Source organism: Muscardinus avellanarius, assembly GCF_963383645.1.
Source record: "Muscardinus avellanarius genome assembly, chromosome: 2".
NCBI lineage: Eukaryota > Metazoa > Chordata > Mammalia > Rodentia > Gliridae > Muscardinus > Muscardinus avellanarius.
Genome location: NC_137787.1, coordinates 169,231,585 through 169,248,476, shown reverse-complemented (window position 1 = coordinate 169,248,476; position 16,892 = coordinate 169,231,585). Strand labels below are relative to the sequence as shown.

The 16,892-nt window shown below is 38.0% G+C and overlaps 1 pseudogene across 1 annotated transcript; it reads right to left on the bottom strand.

The window, feature by feature from the left end:
• Window positions 1-9,568: 9,568 nt before the first annotated feature.
• LOC308258860 (transmembrane emp24 domain-containing protein 10-like) lies at window positions 9,569-10,256 on the bottom strand (annotated as a pseudogene). The gene has a single exon. The product of its transcript is annotated as a transmembrane emp24 domain-containing protein 10-like (transcript).
• Window positions 10,257-16,892: the final 6,636 nt, after the last annotated feature.

Below are 16,892 nucleotides of genomic sequence, written 5' to 3'. Positions count from 1 at the left end.
CCCATTTTTTCAGTCTCCTTAGAAGAAGTATTGATCCAATTTAAGCATCTAATAGGTTCATTTTATATGCGTTCTATTCTGAAGAATCTTTTGTTAAGGAGATTAACCTGCAGAAAAGGTGTCTTTGGGCCTATGTGTAGAGCTTAATGCCACCAGCTTAATACAATAAAATCAGATGATGTGCTCCTGCAATCTCTAGGTTTTACTCTATAAGTGACAGAACAGGGCTGTCTGTTGTTTGTGAAAATGATGCTGCTAGTCCGTGGTCAATGTGTCCTTTCATCCTGAGTTACTTCTCTGATTCTCTAATACAATGAGGTTCATTAAGCAGAAAGCGGAATGTACAGAAGCAGGTGTTGAGCGGATCACAAAAGATCCTTTAAAATGGCCTCCCTAAGTCAGTACTCGGAGCACTTAATAGTTAACACCCCAGATTCAAAACTTATACCAAATAAACATTTAGTGGGAGATTATACAAACTAACTGTACCATATATAACTCTCTATACCTGTGCTGGAATTTGGAGTCTGTTTTCTTGGGAACAGAAAAGAAAACCCATTTAAAAGGGAAATACTTCATTTATAAAGCCGTCATTAATACTTGCAATAGAAGTTGTGAACCATACGATTCAAAAACTTCAGACTATAGAGCACCAGAAAGCCATGAGCTAGTTGGACTTTGCTAGAATCATTCAATTTAACTATGCTTGATTCCCAGGTGGGAAATATTTTCCAAAGGAAGCAGGGTCATCTTTAGCTCATTGTGGTAGTCTGTGGTAATCAGGAGAAAAATTCTAGATCCTCAAAGGTTGTTTTCACTGAAATAAGATTAATAGTTTCTGTTAATAAAAGACTCAAAAAGGCTAAGCGACTTTCTCTTGGATCACTTGCTTTGACAAAAGCCAGTCTCTATGTCTTAAATACTCTAGCAGCGCCTGGAGAGGAACTAATGCTTCCTGCCAAGAGCCATCAAGGAGCAAAAACTTTTTCTTGTCTTTTCTCTTGGATCACTTTCCCAAGGAAACTGAGAATCCACACACTGGACAGGTGTAGAGGGTTATGGATACCTAACGCAGCTAGTGCCAACAGGGGCAAACCTAGCAATCCAAACCCACAGAGCTTAGAAGTCAACTCTCCAAAACTTTAGGTTTCTGTGAAACTCCTTATTAAATGAATTTATCTACATCTGGAGTTCTGTTGATGTGGAAAATAATTATTTTGGAACTTTTAAGCTAGTTCTAAAATAATGGTGTTATTATTATTATTATTATTATTATTATTATTTGCGGTACTGGGGATACATCTCAGAGGCATTCTACCTACGAGCTGTGCCCCCAGCCTTGTTTTTTTTTTATTCTTTATTTGGAAACGGGATCGCACTAAGTTGCAGAGGGCGTAAGTAGCTGAGGCTGGCCCTGAACCTGTAATCCTTCCTGTCTCAGCATCCAGAGTACTAGGAAGTACTAGGATTACAAATGTATGACACCACACCAGGCCTGGCTAATGATGCCTTTTGTAATTCAGATTTTTTTTTTTTAGGTACATAGCAGAAAAAATACATTCCTCATTTCTAAAACTCAACTCTGAGGTAAGTTTCCAAACCCTGAATGCTTGTTGAGAGCACTGTGTGTGTGTTTTTAAGGCCTAGATGCTGGAAGACAGTCGCTGAGGCAATATGGAATAAAGCTTCCCTTCAATTGTGAAGGTGTTACTGTGTAACAAATTACCCCAAAATTTGCTGTCTGAAAACAATACTCATTATTTTATAGTTCTTGGTGGCTGAGAATTCAGGGGCAGCTTATGTGGCCCGCAGTTAGTCATCTGAGGCCTGCTTGAAGCTGAAGTATTGGCTTCAAAGATGATTCCCACTGCGCACAGCACGAAGCCTCTGCCCCTTGCTGACTATTGGTAGGAAACTTGTAGTCTCTCTCCATATGGGCCACTCCACAGGATTGCTTGACTGTTATCATGGCATGCTGACTGGCTCTCTTCGATGCAAGTGATTCAAGAGAAAGAAAACAGGAGAAAATGATATTGCCTTTTAAGACTCAATTTAGACCCAGACATTACAAGTGCCATGTTTGCTTTGTACAAAGCAAGTTACTAATTACAACCCACATTCAAGGAAGGTCAGAGTAGTTTCTACTTCTCTAAGAAAATATCAATAAATTTTAGGCCATACCTTAGAACCCAAACAAATGGAAATTAGCTGGGATCATCTGATTTCTGCTCTCAAGAGATTGATTTTTGAGATAAGAAGCACACAAAGAGGAGAGAATGAAAATACCAAGATGACATAGGAACTGAGACTTAGCAGAGGTTTGTGATAGAGAAAAGGAACACAGCACTGATGGCCAGGAGCTGCAGTGTGGTAGAAGCAAGGGCACAGAACATCTGGGCCATCTTAATGCCCAGGAGGTCAGTAGCCTCTTGCTATTGGACTTGAATTCTGGATGAACGTGGAAAACTCAGCCTTGTGGTGATTCTAGAGCTGATGAGAGGGAATATGTGCTCCTATTTTCTTATGTATATATTTATACACCACTACCACTCCATTAATTTAGGTAGCCATTAGAAGTTAATAATACAAAAAAAGACAGGTGTTGTGGCGCATGCTTGTAATCCCAGCATTTGAGAGGCTGAAACAGGAGAATGGCAGTTCGCGGACAGCCTTGGCTACTTAGTGAAGCCCTCTGCAACTTAGACCCTGTTTCAAAATAAAGAATAAAAATAGGGCTAGGGGTATAGCTTGAAGGTAGAATGCCCTTGGGTTCCATCCCCAGTACCACAATAAATAAGTAAATAAATAATAAAAAGAGAATTGAGATAAGTTTTTAAGTTTGTTTTTTATTTTTATGAAAGAAAAAATTATTTTTAACCATGACAATTTGGAAACTCCTGAAAAGGACCAAAATAAAAATATCATTAACTCCAACTCCCAGAGGAAATTAGAGTTAAGATTTTATAATTTATCATTTTCTGTGTCTTTTACTGTTACCTTGCTATCGCTATCTTTCCTTATTACGATTATATAAGATTTTTTTCTTCAAAATTGAGACTTTTAAAATCCTAATCATTTAAAAACTTCTATTTACTGAGTATAATTTGCAAATAACAATTCACCAACTATTTGCACAATTTGAATTTTTAAAGTATACTATTGTGTAACCACCACGAAAAGTCATTATATAGAACATTTGCATCAACCTAAAAAGCTATCTTGTGTCTCTTTTTACTCAATCTCCTGTCCTCACTCCTAGCTCCTAGAAGCCAATGCTTTCTGCTACTAAAGTTTAAGTTGGGAATTTCTAGAGTTTTATATAAATAGAAATATAGAGTATGTGGTCTTTGCGCTGGCTTCTTTCACCTAGGCCAATGCTTGGAACTTCTCTATACTGCTTTATGTATCAGTAATATTTCACCCTTAATTATTTATTAGTAATTCAGCCTATAGGAATACTACATTTTTTTTATCATTTCACTAATTGATAGATGCTTTGGTTATTTCTGTTTGGGAACTATCATCCATTAATCTGCTATGAAAAGTTAAGTACAACTCTTTCAATGAAAATATGTTTTTATTTCTCTTAGGTAAATATCTGAGAGTAGAACTGCCATGGCGAGTCAATTTAATATCATAAGTTGCCAAACTGTTTCCTCAAAGTGGGTGTTATCAGCACTGCTTCAAAATTCCAGTTCTTCTATATCTATGCCAACATGATGATCTTTTACATTTTGGACAGCCTAATGTGTTTTGATTTGCATGTTTTTAATAACTAACCATGTCAAATATGGTTATGAGTTTGCTAGGAATGCCCTAACAAATGACCACAGACCAAGCTGCTTGAACAGCATGAACTTTTTCTTCACATTATGGATGCTGGGAGTCCTAAATCAAGGTGTCATAAGGGTTAGTTTTTTCCTAAGTCCTCTTGGAATGTAGATGACTATTTTCTTTGTATGTTCACATGGTTTTCTGCTCATACGTATCTGTGTCCTAATCTCTACTTCTTACAAGGACAGTAATCATTGCATTAAAACACTTCCAATGGCCTCATTTTAACTTAATTATCCCTATAAGATCTTATCTCTGAAAATATTGAGATACTGGCTGTTAAGACTTCAGCATATGAATTTGGATGGGGTCAGCAGGGGGCCAGTTTCTATACAAATTTTAAAATTGTCGTTTTTGTATCTCCATGAAAAATGACACTGAAATTTTACATTAAATTTGTAAATCACTGTGGTTAGCTTATATTTTGACAATGATTCTTCTGACCCATGAACACAAGATATTTTTGTTTATTTGTGTCTGCAATTTCTTGCATTACTGTTTGAGTTTTAATTCCATGTATCCTATTTATTTTTTTGGTATAAATGATGTTCAGAACACTCTTGAAGAAAGGACAGTCATTGCAATAAATAGTGCCAGGGCAATTGGATCGCCATATGCAAAAGAATAAAACTAGACTTCTATTAAAAAAAATCAACTGAAAGTGAGTTAATGGGATTGCTTAAATTCTTTTAAGAAATACTGTTGATTTTGTATCCTGCAATTTTACTAAGATTGTTTAGTAGGTTTTTGGTGGTGTCTTTATGGGTTTCTTTGTATAAGACCCTGTCTTATACAAAGATAATTTTACTTATTCCTTTCCAATTTGTATACCTTATTGTTCTAGCTAGGTAGGATTTCCTGTACTGTGTTGCATAGAAATAATAGTGGATATTCTTTCTCCTCCTCCTCCTCCTCCTCCTCCTCCTCCTCCTCCTCCTCCTCCTCCTTCTTCTTCTTCTTCTCCTTTTTTGTAGTGGGGATTGAAGCCATGAGTTTTCTATCTGAGCTACATACCTAGTCTATTTTATTTTGAGACGGGGTTTCACTAAGTTAAAAGGGCCTCACTAATTGGCTGGGGCTGGCTGTAAACATGTGATCCTTCTGTCTAAGCCTCTCAAGTACTGGGATTACAAATGTGTACCACCATACCCAGCTTGTTTCTAGCCTTGAAGAAAAATCTTTCAAATTTTCTTTGAGGTTAGCTGTGGTATTATGACTTTTGGCATATAACTTATATATCATACATGTCAATTGTCTTTTAAAGGAATATAAAATTAAGAAAATGTTTCCTTTTAAAATATTTACCTGAATAGATCATTTCTGGCACTGTTCATTTCATTGTGCTGATTTAACTGTTCATCTAGTTTCCCTGTTATGAAAGAATTTCCTTAAATATTTTATGTAATGTAGGGCTATTAGCTATACATTTTGTCATCTATTGTTTTCCATAAACATCTTTATTTCAGCTTCAATTTTGAAACACACCATAAAGAAAATAAATAACCCAATAAAAATGGGCTAGTGAACTAAATACACTTCAAAAAAGAAGAAATCTATATAGCCAGTAATTGTATGAAAAAATGTTCATGACCTGACTAGGTGGTGCAAACTTGAAATCCCAGCATTTGGGAGACGGAGACTGGAGGATCATGGTTCACAGTCTCAGCTACTTAGGGCCTTCGCAACTCAGTGAGATCCTGTTTCAAAAATAGACTAAAAATTAGGGCTGGGGGTATAACTAGAAGGTACAATGTCCCTGGGTTCCATCTCCAGTACTGCAAAAAAAAAAAAAAAAATGTTTGACATCATTAGCAGTCACAGAGATGCAAATCAAAACTATCCTGAGATTTTCACCTAGCTCCAACTAGAATAGCAACCATTCAAAATACAAACAACAAATGCTAGTGAGGATGTAGAGAAGTGGAAACTCTAATACATTGTTGGTGGGATTGCAAATTAGTGCAACAACTTTGGGAAAAGTATGCAGGATCATCAGGAGAAAGGGAACGAACCTACCATATGATCTAGCAATACCACTTCTAGGTGTCTACCCAAAAGAATGGAAACCAAACTATCAAATTGATGCATGTATATCTAGGTTCATTGCTGCACAATTCATACTTACCAAACTATGGAACCATCCAAGATGTCCATCAACAAATAAATAGATTTAAAAAACTAGGAGATATATACACAACTATGGGATATTTATTCAGTCATAAAGAACAAAATTATTTCATTTACAGAGAAATGGATGGAACTGGAGAGCATTATGCTAAGCAAGATTAGTCAGTCCAAAAATATGAAATCATATGTCCTCTCTAATATGTGGAAGCTAGGGAGAAAAATGTCACAGGAGGAATTCTAGAAGAAGGTGAAACCATAGAAGAGCAAATAAGGTGACCTAACTGAGGGGGATGGGAGGGAGGAAGAGGGAAATTCCCTAACCTACATGGCCTACATTTATAACATATCAAAGCCAATAGCTAAGCCAAACATGAGAAGGAGGGAGGGGGGAGAAAATGAGATGGGAATTGGGTAAGGGCTAAATGAGTGTTGTGTGCATATATGCCTTGTTGTACTCTATTAAGATATATGACTACAATTCCCCCCAAAATATTTTTGAAACTTATTTTTGCTGGGTAAAAAAATTATAAGGTTAATGATTTCTTATTTTTTATTTTTTTGGTGGTACTGGGGTTCCTGGAAGCCCTTCTACCTCCGGGGTACATTCCCAGACCTATTTTTTTTATATTTTTATTTAGAAACAGGGTCTCCTAAGCCAGCATGGCTGGCTTTGAACCTGTCCTATCCTCCTGTCTCCACCTCCCAAGCGCGAGGATTACAAGCGTGCGCCACCATGCCCGGCCATTTCTTATTTTTAAAAACATCTTATTTGGGTGCTGAGGATGTAGCTCAGTGGTAAATCATTTGCCTAGTGCAAATGAGGCCTTGGCCTCATTTTTCCTCCTTATAAAACATTATAAAATGTTTTGTTCTTATAAAGATTGTTAGCATTTAAAAATTTTTGCAGATTAAATACCCAAAAATGATCTCTCCTCCTTTCAATTTGATTATTTGTGGAACTGAAATGGTTTTGGTATTTCTTAGCACTTATTTCTTCTTTAAGACTATATGTCTCTTTTGCCTATCTTCTTTAAACTAGCTGCCCTAAAAGAGGAAATGTGAATTACGACATTAAGGGAACATAAATCCTAAAAATTCACCGTACTGGTTTTCTAAAAATCTCTAGATCCCAGACTTCAGGGTTAGTCTGCAGGCAGCTCTGAAATGTCAGGCTTGGTCACTCTGGTGACATCTGAGGATCAAGACCTGGTCCAACAGTTTCTACTCTAGGTGAAATGTATCTAGGTCATACATTTCATTGATATTGGGTAAACACTATATCAAGTTTATGGATAGACAAATGAAAGGTTATCAGATGCCCCTGGAATTAATGGCTTAAAAAAGAACTGAAATAGTATCCAGGGTAGCCAGCACCACTCTATTTTGAATGAAGAAAACATTTACTTTGAATTATTTGGTCATTAGGTAACCAACATTCCAAAATGAGTTTTTAAGGCTACATAAATGGTGCCTTTTTACAATTCTAATTTTGAGCAATAGTTTGAGTTTGAAGATAGTCTTGAAGATAACATCAAATACCATCAATTTTCTTTTTATAATTTTGTAAATAATATACTTTTACATTGCTGGGGCATACAATGCAAAAAAAAGGAAACCAAGTAAAGTTGTGTGTATATGCATGTATCAAATCAATGTATATAAATTTCTCTATATATGATATAAAATCACAATTCATTTTCATAAATATTTGTTTCATATTTTTTTATTTTATTTTTATTTTTTTATTTTCAAGTATTTATTCTCCATCTCAACTCTATATAACTACCTTATAGCCCATATGGCCTAATTCTCTAGAAAAGAGCACAGAAAGACAGAAATTAAGCCAGTGATTGGCCATACAAGAAAAGTTGGTAAATTTACTTACTTTCCTCGGTAGAAGTCACATTAAAAATTCAAGCAACACACATTCAATAGAGATATTGTATCTAGGATAAATTAAAAACTCTCAAACTCAATGGTAAAAAGAACAAATGATCCAGTGAGAGTAAAAGACACAAAGAGACACTTCACTGGAGAGGATGTACAGATCTCAAATAAGAAAATGAAAAGGTATTAAAAATCCTTAGCTATTAGGGAAATGCAAGTTAAAACTCTAATGAGGCATTGCACATACCTATTCAAATGGCTAAAATTTAGGTGTTGAGAATGTGGAGAAACTGATCAGTTTACACATTGTTGGTGAAAATGTAAAATGGGATAGCCACTCTAGAAAAAGAGTAGGGAAGATTTTTACAAAACTAAATTTACTTACCATACTACCCAGCAATTGTTCTTTTGAGCTTTTACTCAAAGAGAGATGAAAATTTATGTTTGCATAAAATCCTAAATATTACAACGGGCGTAATCCCAGTATTCGGGAAGATCACGGTTCATGGACAGCCTCAGCTACGTGGCGAGGCCCTTCCCAACTCAGTGAGACCCTGTTTCAAAACTTAAAAAAAGACTAAAATATAGGGCTGGGGGTGTAGCTCGGAGGTACAATCCCCAGTACTGAAAAAACAAAAACAAAAAACCCCTGAATATCCATATAGTATTTATTCAGGATACATAAATATCCACAGAAGCTTTATCAGTAAGGGCCTTAAACTGAAAACAACCCCTATTTCCTTCAGAGGGTGAATGGTTAAACAGAGTGGTACGTTCATAACAATTAAATATTACCCAGCAATAAAAAGGAACAAACTACTGATACATACAACAATGTGGATAGCCTTCCTGGGAATTATGATGAGTCAAAAAAGTCAGTCTTAAAAGGTTATATTCTATACAATTTGAAATGTTATTTGCATAACATTTTTAAAATAAGAAATTATAAACAGTGAGCTAAACAGATTAGTGTTAGCCAATGACTGGTTCAAGGGGTATAGGGATTTGTGTGATGGAACTGTACTGGATATTGTGATGGTGGTCATATGAATCTATACACATGATAAAACTACATGAAACTAAATACACATACATGAAAAGAAAGTTCAAGGAGTTGAGCACAAACATTTTAACTGTCTAAAATGAGATTTTCTTTAAGAATTTATATTTCAAAGCTCATTTTTATAAGGTGGCACATCCATGACCCTTTTAAGACACTCATGAAAGGATATCACCAGAAGCTATGTAAACATTCCATGTAAGGGCCAAAAGAAAGTTCAGGGTGTTTTCAGAAGGAAACTCAAAGAAGACAATCAGCATGTGACAAGTTCAACATGGTCATAAATTGTAAAAGCACCACAGTAAAAAGTGAGCAAGTGGAGAAAGAAAACAGACATGGTTCAAATAGATCACATGAAGAAACCCAGGACAAATGCTGCCTTTGGCATTATCCAGGTAACCCCTATATTTTTTTTTTGTCATAGGTGACCCTAATAATAGTCCTATTGTTGCAAAAATAGACCAAATCATACTGAGTTAAAAATAACTCCCTCATTGACTTGTTGGGTGTGGGTGGTACCCCATGTCCTCCCACAACATAAGAGTTCTAGCAAGAAAGCTCCAAAGTGCCTTCATGGTGCTGTTGATAGGATGCCTTAGGCCAGGTGTGTCCCAGCGATGTTCTGCTGGCTGACATACAAGGGGAGGAGACTGAACCTCGTTACTCAATCAACTTCTTGGCCTTGAAGAAGCGAGGTAGGTAGAAGACCTGCCAGGTGGCTAGTCCAATGAGGCAAAACATTGAAAAGATGCTGAAGTACAGAACCCGAGTGTTTGTTGACTCATTGGTGTCACGCATCTCCTCCTCTTGCTTCTTCATTGTAGGCAAAATCAACAATAGATTCTGAAAGGTCTTCCAGGCGTCGCAGCTCCACCTCCAATGGTTTGAGCTTCTCTACTTTTGCAACCTCTTCGTAATTTTTCGCCTCCACTCTGTGCTTCATGTCTAGAATCACGAGTTGGTCAGGTATCCGCCCTGTTGCTTTGCTCTCAAAACACACTTCAAACATACCATAATCTTCAGTGGCAAAGGCAAATTTCCCCTTGCTTGCATCCTCCTTGGAGTACAAAATATAGCCACAGAATCTGTAATCTTGAGGTGGGTATGCAAGGCCGCCTGCGCCCCCAGACTGGTCGGTGATCTCGTACGCGCCGGTCACCAGCAGGTCCTTGTGGATCTCCTCACCGAGGCACTTGCGAGAGTTAATGGGCAGATGGAAGGAGATGGCGAGCACCGAGCTGGGGCCCAACAGGAACACAAACAGCATCGCCAACGGGCAAGGAACGCGCTGGGCTACTGAGCCAAACATGGTGCCGGAGACTCGTTCACCACCCAGGATCTTTCTCATTTATTTTAGTATTTTTTACAAATTAGCTCTGCTAGTGTTACATTCTTAGTTTTCACCCCACATATAAAGAATTATATTTGGGGATCCGAATATTAAGTTTGCCTGGGACTATTCTATAAAATCTCTAAAGTATGATGTTTATTTTGAGAAAACTTTTTGACTATTGATTCAGGGTATCCCAAGAACACATTGCAGCTGTAAAGTGTACGACCCAATCCTTGAGTTTGACTCATTAAAAAAAAAATCTTATTCTCTATAAGTATGAGCTATTAATAACTTTGCTGTGTTTGAATGTGTATCAATAAGGAATAGGCATCCCATTCTTGCCAGGATAATCCAACTACCAGCAGAGTTACTCCAAATCTTCCCATTTTCTCCATTGCTGTACACTGCCAACACTCCTGGCCCTAGTATAAATTATTTTTTGTTACTATAGATTAGCTTTTTAAAATTCCATTTGGTTCTATTTTTGGTAATTTTAAATGATTATTGGTTTTCTATGTTGGATGAATCTTGCTTTGGTTCTACTAAGCATGGTTTCATTTAGTACTTGATGTGTTTTTAAGTTTCTCTGAATCTTTTTTCTGCAAGGTATAATATATGGGACACCTAAAGATTATCATATAGTGCCTGATTATCTTTTTCTGTCCATGGGTTACACTTCTGTTTTTTGCATGACTCGAATATTTTTCATAAAAATTGGACAATTATATATATATATATATATATATATATATATATATATATATATATATATATATATATCACAGTGCCTGTGGCTTCTGACTTCTACCCTCGGGTTTGATATCGTTTCTTAGTTTTGTTCAGTGGATTGCTTAGCCTAGTTCTATAAAGCCTATTCCCTATAGTAGGTACAGCTTCTGATGTCAGTGCCTAGAATGTTTCCCCCTTTAATCTTAGAATTTTGAAAGTTGTCCTGGGTCAGCAAAAGTTAATCTTCTGCCAGTTATTTGTTCAGTGATTGTGATGAAATTTCCTGAGCCAGTAAGACTTTTACTCATTTTAGGAAGATTTCAAATTTACACTGTTTAAAGATACTGGCGTATATACACACATCACTAATTTGACTACAATGCACCAATAAAAAAAATTGAAAATAAAGCGATTGGCAGTCCCCTCAGTTGTTCTAGAGTGCCTGTGGACAGCCTTCCAGACCACTAGGGATGAGTGTGATACTACCAGAGCTGACTGGGACTGTCTTTTTTCTTGCCTGCTTTTAAACTTCTGGCAGGTCTCTTAGTTAGCTGCTACTAGCATCCAATTGCATCTCTAATTGTTTACCACTATGATCTTTATTTTTTTTTTTCAAGGGAAGATGCTTTTAGGTAGTTCCTATACAGTTTGACTTTTTAAAATTTTAATACACTTTTATTGAGGCATTGTAGTCTCACATAATATAGTTCAGAGTGAGTGACATACATGCACACAACACTTGGTGAACTTCCCTCTGGTTCCCTCCCCACGCCCCTGTCCCCTTCTCCATGTGTGATATTGAGATTGGCATCGGTATTCTCACATATGTACACAACTTCAATGGATGTTTCCTTTAATTCTCCCTTCTCCCAGCCCACCACTCTTCCCCCGTACCACCTCCCGTACTCCGCTGGGGTATATTATTTAAAGTTCTTCTTGTATCCTGATCACACCCTAGCTTCAGTATTCATTCCCTGTTTTAAATCACCAGCCCCCTCAGGCAAGGCTATAGATCTGCCAATCCTCAAGCCTTGCTCTTGCTCCTTCCTTCTCCTCCTCCTCCTCCTCCTCCTCCTCCTTCCCCTCCTTCCCCTTCCCCTTCCCCTCCTTCTCCTCCTCCCTCCTCCCTCCTCCTCCCTCCTCCCCCCTCCTCCCTCCTCCTCCTCCTCCTCCTCCTCCTCCTCCTCCAACTCCTCCTTCTTCTTCTTCTTCTTCTTCTTCTTCTTCTTCTTCTTCTTCTTCTTCTTCTTCTTCTTCTTCTTCTTCTTCTTCTTCTTCTTCTTCTTCTTTGTGGTACTGGGGTTCCTGGAAACCCTTCTACCTCTCTGGGCTACACTCCCAGACCTATGTTTTTAATATATTTTTTAAATTTGGAAACAGGGTCTCCTAAGCCAGCGAGGCTGGCTTCGAACCTGTGCAATCCTCCTATCTCCGCCTCCCAAGTGCGGGGATTACAAGTGTGTGCCACCATGCCTGGCATAACTTCGTTTCTTTAATAAGCCTGTCTCTTCCTTAGCTCTTCCCTCAAGGTTAGAAGGGTCACTGCAGTCTCTGCTATTGATGTGAGATCCCCCTATGATAAAGACATGTAAGAGAAGCTTTTAGAATTAAACACACACCATTCCCAAAACAAAAACAATAATAAATTCCTGCCTTTTTGATAAACTTGTTTTTCAAGATGACTGTCATACCCTGAACTAACAGTCCAATTGGAATTAAAGATGAACAATGTTATTGCTCTGGTCCAGTCAGTATATGACTTTCTTAGCACCGAAGGATTTTTATTCAATAAATGGAGAATCACAGAAATCATGGCTTAAGAGGAACTAAGAATTTACATTACATAGGTGTCTAATAGATGAATGAATGGATTACAAAATTATGGGATATGTACACAATAAAACTCTACCCAGCAATCAAGAACAAAATTATGTCATTTGCAGGAAGACGGATGGACCTGTAGAACATTATGTTAAGTGAAATTAGCCAGTCACAGGAAGTGAATGGTCATATGTTTTCTTTCATATGCAGAAGCCAGGGAGTAATCAGGATACAAAAAGAACTTTAAACTGAGGAGAAACCCCAGTGGAGTGAAGAACATAGTCTAGGTGAGGGTGGTGGTAGGAGAGGGAGAATTAATGAAGAAAACACTTCCACTCAGGAGCATTCTACTTCCAAGCATAATCCCCAGCCATATATATTTTTTTATTCTATATTTTTGAAGCAGGGTCTCACTGAGTTCTGAAGGGCCTCGCTAAGTAGCTGAGGCTGTCTGCAAACTGTGATCCTCTGGTCTAAGCCTCCTGAATGCTGGGATTACAAGTGTATGCCACCATGCCCAGCTTACTTACCATATTTGATAACAAATATTATCATTTTCATTTCACATATTTTGGGCTAACTTTACAAGTAAATGGATTTATTTTTATTTGCCTTTTTTCTTTTTCAATTTTATAAAAATCAGGAACATTATATATAGTGTTTCATAAATGTTTTCTAACATTCTTGTTTCATCCATGTTATGGGTCACTTAGATCATTTTAAACATTTTAATTATTTAACAAAATATCCACATACCATAAAATTCACCTGTTTTAAAGGCACACAATCTACTCGTTTTTAGTCACAAGATTGAACACTATTTAATTCCAGAATATTTTTATCACTACAAAAAGAAACCCACACCATTAGCAGCCACTGGCAACTACTTTTTGGCTCTGTGCATTTTTCTACTGAATATCTCATATCATGTCTGTCTTGTTTTACTTACCATAATATTTTTAAAGTTTTCTAATGGTATAACTTGAATCAGTACTTCATTTCATCTTATGACTGAATAATCTTTTGTACAAATGTACTACATTTGTTTATCCCTTCCTCAGTTGATGGAGATTTGATATTGGTATATTGCAAGAATAAAATTGTCGAATTATATGGTAACTATCTTTTAGAGGAACTGGCAAACCATTTTACAAGGTAACTGCACAAATTTTCTATCTCACTAGCAGTGTATGAAGTTTCAAATTTCTCGATGCCTTTGCCAAGACTTGTCCATTAAAAACTTCAAACCTGGCGCAATCCTCTTGTCTCCACCTCCCAAGTGTGGGGATTACAAGCATGTACCACCACGCCCTGCATAAAAAAGGGTTTATAAAAGAGAAATACGTGAAAGTATTTTCTCAATTATTTTACTATCAGAACAATGAAGGGAAATGCCCGTCTCTTAAGACTTTACCTGCCAACCAATAAATTCTGTTTTGTTCGTCCAGAAAGATCATGTAGGTGTCATTTGTTGCTGAGTAACTATGAAACAAGGGAACAGTTGACTTAATTATAGGAAAGATGTATTGCACATATGTGTATCACGCCTGGATAAAAAGATTTAGAGAGAAGTTTATTTTCCCAAAAAAAATCCCTTGATAATTGCCTTCCAGTCTCATTTGAAAACTTGATGTGTAGAAAAGTAGATGTGCTAAACTTGTTCAGATTCTCTTAGCGACGAGCCAAATGCTTTTTATAGCTTGTACTTGCTGAGGGCTTCATTTGGAGGTTGGATTATGCCCATAAACCAGTTTTGAATAACAATGGAAACATCCAGCTGGATGTTGCCCATACTTTGGTGTGGAACCAAGAAGTACGCTTTCCTTGGTGGATGCTTCAGAGCTTGGCGATGTATCATGTGGAGTATTCCTTGTTTTATGTTAATTCGCATGTCATTATGCTTTAAGTGTATTTACATAGCATCATTTTGATTTTATGCATTTAATCAATTACACCCATGATTTCATTTAAATACCTGGATGCCTCATAAATTCAGCTTTGCTGAAACCAAAGCAAAATCTTACAGTGTGATGGTGTTCTTAAGCAGCCAATTAGCACCTAAAAAATGCTTTCATTTATTTGTGTGTGTATGTGTGGTATTGGGGATTGAACCTAGAGGCATTCTACCTCCAGGATAAATCCCTAGTCCTTTTTATATTTTTGTTTTGAAACAGGGTCTCACTAGATTGCTGAGTCTTGCTAAATTGCCGAGGCTGGCTGTGAGCCTGTGATCATCCCATCTCAACCTCCCAAGTACTAGGATTATGAGTGTGTGCCACCATGGTTAGCATGTTTATTTTTAAGCAAACACATGACAAACATGTATATCACTCTAACATCATTATCTGATACATGTGCCTGTGTACATATGTACCTGTGTGTACACATGCACGGATATGTGCCTGTGTGTGAGAATATTACCTTTTCCCCAGTAGGCCTCTTTTTAGCCACTGAACAATTCCATGTCCACTTACCCCTCTGCTGTCTCCCACATCTCTCTGCTCACTGTCCCTTTTGGGTCTCCCCCAATCACTCAACTCAATGAGGCCCAAGAGAGTCCTTGGCTGGCCAGGTATCTATCTGGCTACTCTGTGCCATGCTTGCTGCTCTTGGCGACCTCTGCAGCCAGCCAGCCAGCCATGGGATCCTCCTGGCCCTTACTAGGCTGTTTGCCTGTTGGGGATGTACAGAGTCACAAATTTCCTTTGCTTGCAGGAGAAAATTAGCTTGTCCAAAAAATATTTACATAAATCCTTAAAGTTAATTAAGACCAAGTGCTCCATGTAGGGCAAAGGATTTAGGGTCCAGGAAATGGGAGTTTCTTATCCAAGGTGAGAGAGGTCACAGAAGGGAGCCCAAAGCCTAGGCAACTGCACCCCAGTCTAGCTGAGCACCATTTGGGTGGCCTTAGGCTTGATGGTTTGGGAACAATATTTACAGAAACATTAACTCTGTCCCTCAACAACTAAGTAGCATTCATTACACATGGGATCAGGGGTAAACTCCCAGTGAAAACTCCAAATGTGAGAACTTCACATCCCTCTGTTAAAACAGGCCAGCCAGGTGTGGTGGCGCATGCTTGTAATTCCCGCGCTCGGGAGGCAAAGACAGGAGGATCACACTGGTTCGGAGCCAGCCTTGCCAGCCTCACTGGCTTAAGAGACCCTGTTTCCAAATAAAAAAAAAATATATATAAAATAGGTCTGGGAGTATAGCCCGGAGGTAGAAGGGTTTCCAGGAACCCCAGCAACACACAACACACACACACACACACACACACACACACCAGAGGCCAGTTTTAGGAGTAGATTTTGTGTGTGTGTGTGTGTGTGTGTGTGTGTGTGTGTGTGTGGTACTGGGGATTGAACCCACAGGCATTCTACCTCCTAGCTACACTCCCCCCCCAGCCCTAATTTTTATTTTTTATTTTGAAACAAGGTCAGTAAGTTGCAGAAGGCCTCACTAAGTAGCTGAAGCTGGCTGTAAACCTACCATCCTCCTGTCTCAGTCTCCCAAGTACTGGGATTTTAAGTCTGTGCCACCACGCCTGGCGTCAATTGAGGTGTTTTTCAATCCTGAAAATTGTAGTAGAGGAAGATGTGTTTTCCCCTATGGAAAAGCCCTCTACTCTCTTGGGAAACAACTTGTTTAACTACAGATCTATTGTCCCAGACTGCACTGCAGGTTCACGAGCTCTGCTCTAGACCCTCTCTCACCCTTCCCCTCCCTCTCTCCTCTCCTCTTCTTTTCTTCTTTCTCTTCTTCTTCTCTTCTCTTCTCTCCTCTTTCTCTCTCTCTCCCCCTCAGGAGTAATCTGTCTTTGCATTATATCCTCAGCACTTTTAAACGTTTTGTTTTAAGACTCTAAGTTTCCTAGGCCAGCCTTAAACTTGTGGTTCTCCTGCCTCAGCCTCCTGAGTATCTGTGATGACAGAGGTTTGGTATCATGCCTCATACAATTCTATTTTAGGAGTATAGTTTGCCTTTATTCTTTTTTCTCCAATCTTTCTTCATTCCACAAGTCTCCCTTCATATCATGTCTGGTTCTAGAAACATCATGATTATTCATTGCTCCCCAGAGCTGTGTTCCTAAAAAAAAAA